The 10,994-nt window shown below is 40.2% G+C and overlaps 1 long non-coding RNA gene across 1 annotated transcript; it reads left to right on the forward strand.

Annotated features, from left to right (window-relative positions):
- Nucleotides 1-9,691: 9,691 nt before the first annotated feature.
- LOC121293936 lies at nt 9,692-10,623 on the forward strand. Its single transcript, XR_005946647.1, has 3 exons — nt 9,692-9,724; nt 10,083-10,289; nt 10,528-10,623. It is a non-coding gene; the product is annotated as an uncharacterized LOC121293936 (long non-coding RNA).
- The last annotated feature ends 371 nt before the right edge of the window (nt 10,624-10,994 follow it).

Genomic DNA, 10,994 nt, shown 5'->3' on the forward strand with positions numbered 1-10,994 from the left:
AACATCTTCATCGTCCACTGCGTCTCCCAATTCCAGCGCAAGATTGTGGAGAGTGCAGCATGCAACCACTATCAGCACCACATGATCTGGGGAGTACTGGAGTGTGCCCCCTGAGCGGTCCAGGCATCGGAAGCACATTTTGAGAAGACCAATGGCTCTCTCCATCACAGCCCTTGTGGAGCTGTGGCTCCTATTGTACCGCAGCTCAGCTTCTGTTCTTGGATGGCGGAGAGGCGTCATGAGCCACCTTCTGAGGGGATAGCCCTTGTCACCCAGCAGCCATCCATCCAGCTGGGCTGGAGCACTGAAGAGCCCTGGCACCTGGGAGTGTCTGAGGATGTAGGCGTCGTGGGAGCTGCCTGGGTACCTTGCACAGACTTGTAGAATCTGCATCCTGTGATCACACACTATCTGCACGTTCATGGAGTGGAAGCCCTTCCTGTTGACGAAGGTACCGGGCTCACCTGCTGGCGCCTTGATGGCCACATGTGTACAGTCTATTGTACCCTGGGCGCAGGGGAAGCCAGCAATGGCCGCGAAGTCTCTGGCTCACTGTGTCTGGTTTGCCTGGTCCCAATGGTAGTGGATGAAGGTCAATGCACGCCTGAACAGAGCGTCTGTAACCTGCTTGACACAAGTGTGGACAGCTGATTTGGAGACACCACAAAGATCACCCACTGACTCCTGGAAGGAGCCAGAGGCGTAGACTTTGAGGGCAACTGTGACCTTTAGAACCACTGGCATGGGGTGTCCACCCACACAGTTGGAGGAGATCTCAGGGCCAATCATCTGACAGATATAATTGACTGTCTCCCTTGAGAGTTGGAGCCTCCTTCGGCACTGCACCTCAGACATATTGAGGTAACTGCTTCGCCGCCTGTATACCCTGGCAGCAGGATAGTGGCATCTTCTGCGGTCCCTTCTGCCTTAGACTACCCCTTAGCCCTACACCCCTTGTGCCTGCACCTGTCCTCCTAAAGGGGGCTCCCCTGGAGGCTGAATGTCCACTCCTAGCCTCCTCCTCCTTCTAGCCCCCCCTTCCTCCTCAGAGGAGGTGCCTCCAGTGGAGAGTTCAGCTCCCATTACCAAGCTAAATCACCATTAACAAGCGCCTCAAAGGCCTTAACTGGCCCCATTAATTAATGCGCGATGATATCCGATGCGCGCCCACCCAGCAAAATACTGCGATGGCGCGTGGTGATGACAGGGCGCTTGCCCGACATTACTGCGCATCATTTTATGCGCAGGCCTGTGGGGCCCACCCCTGCATGCCAACGGGAAAGTTCTGGCCCTGGTTTCTATGGCCACGGTGCTGCCTTGATAAAAGAAAGTGACACCAGAAAGACAAAGACTAGATATGAGAATACTTTCGGTATGTATGTTTTGCAAAATACCACTACGGGTGGAGGGCGGAATTTTATGCCGGCGTGGTTTTACGGTCCCATCGATTGGCTCGCCCCTTTTTATGGCCCCACCCCCCCACCACGATGCGGCTGTAAAATTCCGCCAGGAGATTTTCTCTGTATTCATTTGCTCTGCTTGATAGCTTTGCTGCACCTAAAACAGATCAAGGCATCCCCGAAAATAATGGAAGGCAAAAATAGACTCCATAGGTTAGCTAAACAAGAAAACCTACCACAACAGCAAAATGCCACCCACATATGTTTAGCACCGAAGTTGTACGGTTATTTTACTGTTATTGTTGCAGAAAAAAAATCTAACCTTTGGTAACCGAAGCCAACTTCTGTGTCCATTAAGTACATTTGATACTTAGGGATCATTTTTCAGTTCTGAATTTGAAACATGCTATGATAGTAGCAGATTGAATGTCAGCATGTTTCTTAATTCTGCTCCCCTTCCCCCCTCCCAGTCTTGATCGCAAACAAAATGGTGACAAGAGTTGCAAGGAAGTTCAGAACTTTGCCTCTACTCCTGCAGCTGATATTGTTAATGACTTTCGTTTATGTTGGCATTTTTATAGGGTGTAACCAAAAATCGTGAAAACAGCAAGTTAAGAAGTACATGCACGAACAAAACATAAGGTTTGCTCAAACTCTTTCGTTCAGCATTCTCATGTGAACATATGCCTATCACAGAAAAATGACTGGTAGGCCTCGTAAAAATGACTTGACATTGATGGTAACCCGTGCATATATTGTTTAGGTCAAGTTTGAATTTCCTCCACTCTCTGTGGCACTCTATGTACTTGTGTCAGCTTGCCAACTGTTCCTTTTTCTTGTATTAGTATAAATGCATACTAACAAATATCCAATTTTAGCAAAATATGTGTCACTGTTAAATCATCTTTTGAGAATTAACGTAGGCTATTAAAATTGTGGAGTATTGTTGGTGCTTCTTATTTGTCTTGGCAAAGTGCAATATTTTTCCCTCAGCTTGTTTGCAAACAAGCCACAGTGAAAAGCATCAGTTTGTCTCAGTTTATTTCAGTATTTAGTTTTTATTCCTTTGACAGTGTTCTGCTCAAAGAGCTTTGCTGCTAAATGGACTGAGTAGATCTTTGGCATAGCCATCCTATTAACTTCACATATTGGATAACTTTCAAAAATCCCAGCAATGATAAACTTAGCATTTTAAAGGCACCTCTGTAATGCTGTCTCTGTAATGCTGCCGACAAACAATCATATATCTACATGGAACCAAGCTTCTTTCAGGTGATTATGTACTGAAGTTCGCAATTTAAAAGAGCCATTATTACAAAAGAGAAAAGCAAGATCAATATTTGATCGTGTTGTTATACATTACCTATTAAAACAATGTTTCCTTAAACAATTTCTTAGCACAAATTACAGTATTGTAATTCCAACTGCTTTAAAGGATGAATTTATTATTTTCCACTTGACGCAAGGCATAAGCAACTGAAAGCAAAATATTTGTGTTACTACCAACTTAAATGTATCATATTCACTGGCATGAATGTCCTTTTACCCATCAGAGAGGTCAGTACATAACTTAGTGTAACATTTAACGCAGTTTAGTTTTTAATTAAATGTTACATTTTTGAGCCCAAATAAAAATTGTCATTTTTCAATCATTTTTTTAAACCAGCCATATAAAAGGAAGGTAGACACTGACAATACGATTAGGATACAATCTTCTCATAAATGGCAATTTTGCAAGGGTTTGCAATTTACTGGTGGGTAGTACGAATATGTTAATCTGCCTTCAATATTAATCTGACTGCCAAGTACACTGTGATCGTTATAAAAGGGTCAACAATGTTATCGTTAAACATGTTAACTATTTTCTTAAATAGTTGCAAGCTATTCAATGCAAAAGGGTATTTGAATTAAATTTTGAAACAATAATAAAACTTGCAAAAATGTAGCGCTTTTAACATAACAAAAGATCCCAAGATGCTCAGATGAACACAATCAAACAAAATTTGAGCTCAGCTGCATAAGGATATATTAGGACGGCTGAACAAAAGCTCAGTCAAAGAGGTTGGTGTTAGAAAGCTTAGTAAAGGAAAATAAGAGAGGCACAGGGGTTTAGGGAGGTAATTCCAGAGTTTAGGACCTATGCAGTTGAAAGCTTAGTTGTTAGTGGTTGGATGAATTAAAATTTGAGATTACAAAAGGCCAGAAATAAAGAGTGCAGAGAAAAGGGAGGGTTGAGAGGTTGGAGGATGTTTCAGAACTAGGAACATATGAAGAAGAGGACGACATTAGCCTTTCAAGCCTGTTCTACTATTCAATGAGATCATGGCTGATCTGCGACCTAACTCTATATATTTGCCTTTCTGACCCCTCACATCCTTTAATAGCTTTGGGAAACAAAAATCTATCAATCTCAGGTTTAAAATTGATCTAGCATCAATTGCCATTTATGGAAGAGAGTTCCAAACTCCCACCACCCTGTGTGCGTGGAAGTGTTTCCTAATTTCTCTTCTGGAAGGTCTGACTCTAATTATTGATTATGTTTCTATTTGATATTTGATTATATTCTGGCTCTAATGTTTGATTATGCCCTCGAGTCCTAGACTCCTCAACCAGTGGAAATAGTTCCTCTATCTTTTTATTTATTCATTCACAGGGTATAGGCTTCACTGTCTAGGCCAACATTTATAGCCCAGCCCTAGCTGCCCTTGAGAAGGTGGTGGTGAGCTGCCTTCTTGAACCACAGCAGTCCATGTTGTGTAGGTACACCCACAGTGCTGTTAGGGAGGGAGTTCCAGGATTTGACCCAGCAACAGTGAAGGAACGGCGATATATTTCCAAGTTAGGATGGTGTGTGACTTGGAGGGGAACTTCCAGTTGGAAGTATTCTATCCTATCTGCTCCCCTTAATACATCTTGAAAACCTTGATCAAATCAGCTCTTAATCTTCTAAATTCCAGGAAGTTCAATGCTAATTTGGGCAATCTCTCCTTGTAATTTAACCAGGTATCATTCTGGTAAAGTTACATTGAAATCCCTTCCAAGGCCAATACATTCTTCCTAAGGTGTGGTGCCCAGAACTGCTCACAGTGCAGCAAGTGTGGTGTAACCAGGGCTTTATATAGCTGAAACATGACTTCCATCCCCTTGTAGTCTTTTCCCCAAATATAAAGGTCAGCATTCCATGAGTCTTTTTGATTATTTCCTGTGCCTGTCTATGGCATTTTAATGACTGATCTACATGGACCCTGAAGTCTATTTGGACCACTACTGTTTCTAGCTTTTTGTCATTTAGAAAGGACCCTGTTCTATCTTTTTTAGGCCCAAAAAGGATGATCTCACATTTGCCTATATTGAAAACTATGGGGAGGATCATCCTGTCGGCGAGTGGGGGCGGGGCCTGGTCGCCGATGCGTAAAATGATGCGAGATGACATCGGGCGGAACTCCCGACATGACCCCATGTCATTTCCATTTAAGGTCGGCGAGGGTGTAGCTGAGTCAGCTGTGTGCCTGCTGCCCTGTCAACGGCCTATTGAGGCCATTTAAAAAATAATTAACCTAATTACTGGACCTGCCCGTCCAAACTTAGGGTTGGCGGGCAGGCTGGGAGCCCTGGTGGGCTTCAGAAAAAGCATGAAATCTCATCCATGGGTGGGATGAGGTTTCATGAGGGTTTTTAAATATTTAATAAAGGTTTCAGTAAAAGTTAAGGACATGTCCCAACTCATGTGATGGTGTCATGTGAGGGGACGTGTCAGGGAAATGCTGTTCTCACTTGCTTACCATTTTAAAATTTGGAGCCGATCTCCCTGAGGCAGCACTTAGCCTCAGGGAGATCAGTACACTCTTTCATGTGCATGCGCGAAAGAGCGCACTCTCGGCTGAGGGAATCCCCCTGCCCGCACAGGGAGTGCATAGCACTTCCTGGTGGACATGACCCTTGGCGGGCCTTAATTGGCCCACCCATGTAAAATGGCAGCACGCTCCCCGATTGGAGGCGCCGATTGGAGGTGTGCCTGACCACGGCCGTTCCTGCACTTCCCCCCCCAAAGGTGGGGTGGGGGGGGGGGAGTGAATTTTCCCCTGTATGTCACAGTTTTGGCCATTCACTTAATTTATCAATATTGCTTTATACACTTATACTTCAATATATTCTGCTAATAATCCTACATACTTTTTTAACATCAATAAATTTGGAAATGAGGCTTTCTATCCCATCATTTAAGTTGTTATTAAACACAGTGAACAGCTGAGGCCGGAACACAGATCTTTAAAGGATACCATTAGTCACATTCTGTAATTAGAATACCTGCCCATTATCTCAACTCTCTGTCCTGCCATTGAGACAATTTCCGAACCAGTTCATTAATTTTCCTTCAATTCTATGAGCTTGAACTTTAGCAAATAGTCTCTTATGAGGGCCTTTTCCAAATGCCTTCTGGGATCCCATTTATATACTATAACATCTATTGTCATTCTCCTGCCCATTACTTTAGTCACTTCTACAAAACATACAATCAGATTTTTCAGGTATGACCTACCACTTACAAATTCATGCTAGCTCTCTCTGATCAGCCGAACATTTTCGTATCTTTAATTACAGGCTTTAGTAATTTCCCAGCGAAAGATGTTAGACTGACTGGCCTACTGTTCCCTGGTTTTCCTCACTCATCCTTCTTAAGTAATGGAGTGCATGTCAATTTTCTACTCTAGAGGAATAGTGCCTGAATTAAGAGAATTTTGAAAGATTATAGTTAGGGATTATGAAATGTCCTCACCTACATCCTTTAAAGCCTAGGGATGGAAACTATCTGGTCCTGGGTATTTGTCATTCCCAGATGTTAATTGTATCAATTGAGGTTAAGTACACATAGGTGGAGGGCATGAACTGAGCACATATTTAAAAAGTAATGGTGAACATTGTGTAATCATTATCCAGAGGTTGATTTTACAATACTGGACAAATTTAAAGGAAATAGTTTAGGTTTTAATCTGCCTAGTTTTGTATAAGAATAGGTTTGCTTATATTCAACTTTATACTGATGTATCTAAGGACCCTGGGATAGGAAGGACAGGTTCAGCCGTTCTTATTCCTGAATTTAATGTTAAGATTGCAAAAAGGTTGTCTGATAGTTTATCAGTATTTTCGGTTGAGTCGATGGCAATTATGTTGGCTTTAGACTGGACAGTGGAGGTAAAGCCATTGAGAGTTGTCATTTGTTCTGATTCATCATCAGCATTGGTCTCTATCCAATCTTGCTTTTCTGAATCCAGACAGGATTTTATTTTTGAAATTTTTCATTTATTGTATAACATACAACCGTTGAGTAGTGTGGTGTGTTTTTTTTTATGGATGCCAGCACATAAGATGTGGTAGAGAAGAAGGCAGCAGATTCATTGGCTAAAAATTCTATCAATCACTTGATTCCAAATATTGAGATTTCATTAGGGAAGATGTAAAATTAAATCTATTATTAAAGCTAAACTATATGTGTAATGGTAACAAATATGAACGAGAAAGTAAGACATTTATATCAGATTCAAAACAATGTGAGTTATCTAGTAAATGAACTGGGAAGTCTAGAAGGGATGAGGTGATTATGAGCAGGATTAAGATTGGGCACAGAGTTAAATAAGTCTCCATATTTAATAGGGAAACATGTTAATTGTTTGTGTCAGGCGTGTGGGGAAAGATTCCTGCAATCGGTGGAGCATGTTTAATAAAACATGTTGCACTAAGTTTGCAGCTGAAAGTGGAACTATGCAGTCGAATTTACACCAGAAGGGTATACAGTGTGATACGGTGGCTAGTATTTTAGCAGTTAAATTTGGATATTGGGATATTTATAAATTTGTGTTGTCTTTTTTTATATTTCATAGAATTAGTGCATAGTATTGGGGATTTGTTTGCATTGCACTTCTTCCTCCGATACAGGAGGTGGTAATAATACACCAAAGAGGTGTGAATTTGTCAGAAACCAAAAACAAAGAAAAATAAATTGTGTAATCATGGGTGAACATCCCCACTTCTGATCTTATGATGGCTTGAAGATCATCAATGATGCAGTTGAAGATGATTGGGCCTTGAACTCAACCCTGAGGAACTCCTGAAGTGGTGTCTTGAGACTGAGATGTTTGGCCTCCAACTATCTTCCTGTGTGCTAGGTATGACTCTTATTTTTATATTGTCCCTTACCCTTTTAGCCATCCATGGCTTTTTTCCTCTTGACAAATAAAGTTCTTATTTTTAGGGGTACAAATTTTGATTCTGTAACATATGAACTTCTTTTTGAACACCTCCTGTCATTTTACCCATTTCCAAGCTTGCCCAGTTTACCATGGACAGTTTTGTCACATTGCATTGAAGTCAGCCTTAACTAAACCTAGAATTTTAACAGTAACATGGAAGGATTTGAAAACAAAGATGAGATTTTTAAAATTGGGGCATTGACTCCCCCGCAATGTAAGTCAGGAAACATATGGTGATGAGTGATTGAGATTGCCTGTTATGGCGATGCTGACAGCAAAGTTTTGGATATGTTCAAGTTTATATAGGGTAATGGTGTGCAAATTTTAAAAACAGGAACTCACCAGAATCAATGAATAGGCATTGAATTATATAACAAATACCCATAGTTACTTTGAAGGTATTACAAAATTATACTGCATGCAAAATTTGTTAAGATCAATGACCTCCCAGACACCAGAAAACATATTAAAGCAGCTTAATGGTAGACACCATTGGGTCATTAAAATAAATAAGGGATTCGTAGCATGTGTATGGTTTGGGAGTATTAATGTATTGGAGAGTCACTTCTTTTATATTAATCCATTCAACCCACCCTTATTTCAGTTTGAAAGCTTTCATTCATTAAGTTAGGACAAATAATCCTAAATAGTAAAGCAAAGTATTGTGAATGCTGGAAATCCGAAATAACTGGAAATGCTAGAAATACTGAACAGGTTTGGAAGCATCTGTGGAGAGAGAAACTATTCCACCAGAGCTTCTGAATATTTCCACTATGTTTTCTGTTTTTAATCCTGTCGAGTTAGTCTCTCAATAGAACATTTTGGCAGTTCTGCAAAATGTTCTATTTCGCATTTGGCTTCAACTGTAATCAGACTATTTTTACTATAAATTGGAGAGAAATGTCATATGTGAGTGCTTGTTTTCATTTAGTTTCACAAGTTGTTATTATAAATGCAAATTTTAAACAATCCCAGCCACGAAACGACAGCAGGTAAAAACTGCGACATATTTACATAATTAAGCGAACAATTCAGCAAATCCATTCTGAAGAAGTCATGAAGAAGCTTGGCCTAAATAGCCAAGTGGTTATGGTACTGGGTTTGTAACCCTAAGATCAAGAGTTCAAATCTCACAATGGGAAACAATGTAACTTCATCTGGAACAGATGGAAATGTGTTTGTACTCGAAAGAGTTACACAGGTCCCACAAAAAGAGCTGAAGAAGTCATGAAAAAGCTTGGCCTAAATAGCCAAGTGGTTATGGTACTGGGTTTGTAACCCCAAGATCAAGAGTTCAAATCTCACAATGGCAAACTATGAAACAATGTAACTTCATCTGAAACAGATGGAAACAGGTTTACTCAAAAAGAGTATCAAGAGTTCAAATCTCACAATGGCAAACTATGAAACAATATAACTTCATCTGAAACAGATGGAAATGTGTTTGTACTCGAAAGAGTTACAAAAGGTAATTTACTTGTAGGAAGTTGCTACAGACATGAAATAACTGAAGAAGTCATAAGGACTTGAAATATTAACTTTTTTTCTCTCCATAGGTGCTGCTGGACCAGCTGAGTTTTTCCAGCATTTTCTATTTTTGTTTCAGATTTCCAGCATCCGCAGTATTTTGCTTTTACCACTATTTAATGTTAGTTTTAGTTTGTTGGACAATTTCAGTTTGTGTGAGACGATGGAAATGTCTGTCGGATTGTCATTTTTTTAATATGATGTAACCATGGTGAGTTGAGTATCGGAAGTTAAATCTTAAGATTCCTACATTCGAAATCGGACACCAGCCAGTTACAGCTTCTTGAACAGATATAGTAACTCATTGAATTAGCGGATATTTAACACGCTATTAATAGTATTCCGTAGAAATATGACATATGGTTTCTTTCGCTGATAATCGAAACCTATTTATTACCATACAGAGGACTAATTTGCTGTATATGCAAAGAGCGAGAAGATTTCTCGGCACTCCGATACTTGAGATCAGACTGAACAGGTTGAGGCAGCATCTGGGAAACAGTCACCACACAGCCACTAGGGAACGCCGAGTCTACAGACCCAGCTGAGGTAATGAAGTGTTCGGGCTGCATATTCGATACTATATAATCCAGTTCGGATATTCTATGATAGTCAAAGAACATTAACTAAAAAGTTATTTCAAACGTTGCCACCAGTTTTGAATTAGCCTTTTGGATGTCAGATTATGTACAAACCTGAATTAAGATAACCTTGTATTCACTATCTGATTCGGGAACCTATTTATTTGAGCTTTTAAAGGCATTTTAAGAGTTGTTTTTGTTTTGGGTGGGGGGGAGGTGGGTGGCGGTTGGGGGTGGAAGGAGGCAGTCGGGTACAGGCAGATAAATCCAGCAGCTCGCCAAAGCAGTGCATTGGTATTAAGTATTTCGTATAAAACATTTCTCAGGCTTCCTGATACACAGGATTATAAAATATTTGGCTTGAATGAGGGTTGCTACGATCAACAGTTGACAAATGACTGCTAAGAGAACTGAAAGACCAAGAGACTGAGCAGCTGAAGCGAAACAGCCAGATGCTGAAGAGGATCACATCGTGCCAAAGAGGAACAATAAAGTCGCTGTGCACTTTATTTCTAAAAGAAAACTCGACGATTGTAAGTAGAAACGATATTGAGGCCGCAAAATTGTGACGGAAAAAGGTTCCAGTGGGTCAAAGCACCTTAAAAACCAAAATCAGAGGAAGGTCTGTGATATACTTTAACTAATGTTTAAATGCCTAGTGTGCAATGCATTACTTGTGCTTGTATTTTTAGTAGCAATGTTAATTACATAATACAATTTGAATCTATCTATATATTTTAGTATTGTCTAATAATGTCTAATGTTTCCAAGGTACAAGATGCCCAGCAAAATTTGGACATGTCTGTAAATGACCATAAAATCCACACGACAGCCGAATGCAAAGCCAAACTTGTGGTCGGATGATTATGATCAATGGTAGGTTTCGCATTTACATCGAAGCTATTTAATGGTTCTGATGAGGAATTTTGGAGCTGTTTATAAAACATCCTACAATTTTAAAATGTACACTGGATGCTTTCTCATGCATCGAAGTATTTTGATTTTTATTTATCGGTGTTATAACATTCCTCTGGCTGCTATCTTAACTAAAGGGGTAACATCTTGGATTAAAATAGCAAAACGTCAGCCCCATATATTAAGCATTTATCCACTCATACCAACAAGTTCTTGCCTATTAATTTTATAAATCAAAATCAGCATTATCCCCACTACTTCTTAAAAGTTTTAAATTTACAATGATGCACCTAATTATGGGATGTGGCATCTGATGTGGAAAA

The sequence above is a fragment of the Carcharodon carcharias genome, chromosome 22, assembly GCF_017639515.1.
Source record: "Carcharodon carcharias isolate sCarCar2 chromosome 22, sCarCar2.pri, whole genome shotgun sequence".
Taxonomy (NCBI): domain Eukaryota; kingdom Metazoa; phylum Chordata; class Chondrichthyes; order Lamniformes; family Lamnidae; genus Carcharodon; species Carcharodon carcharias.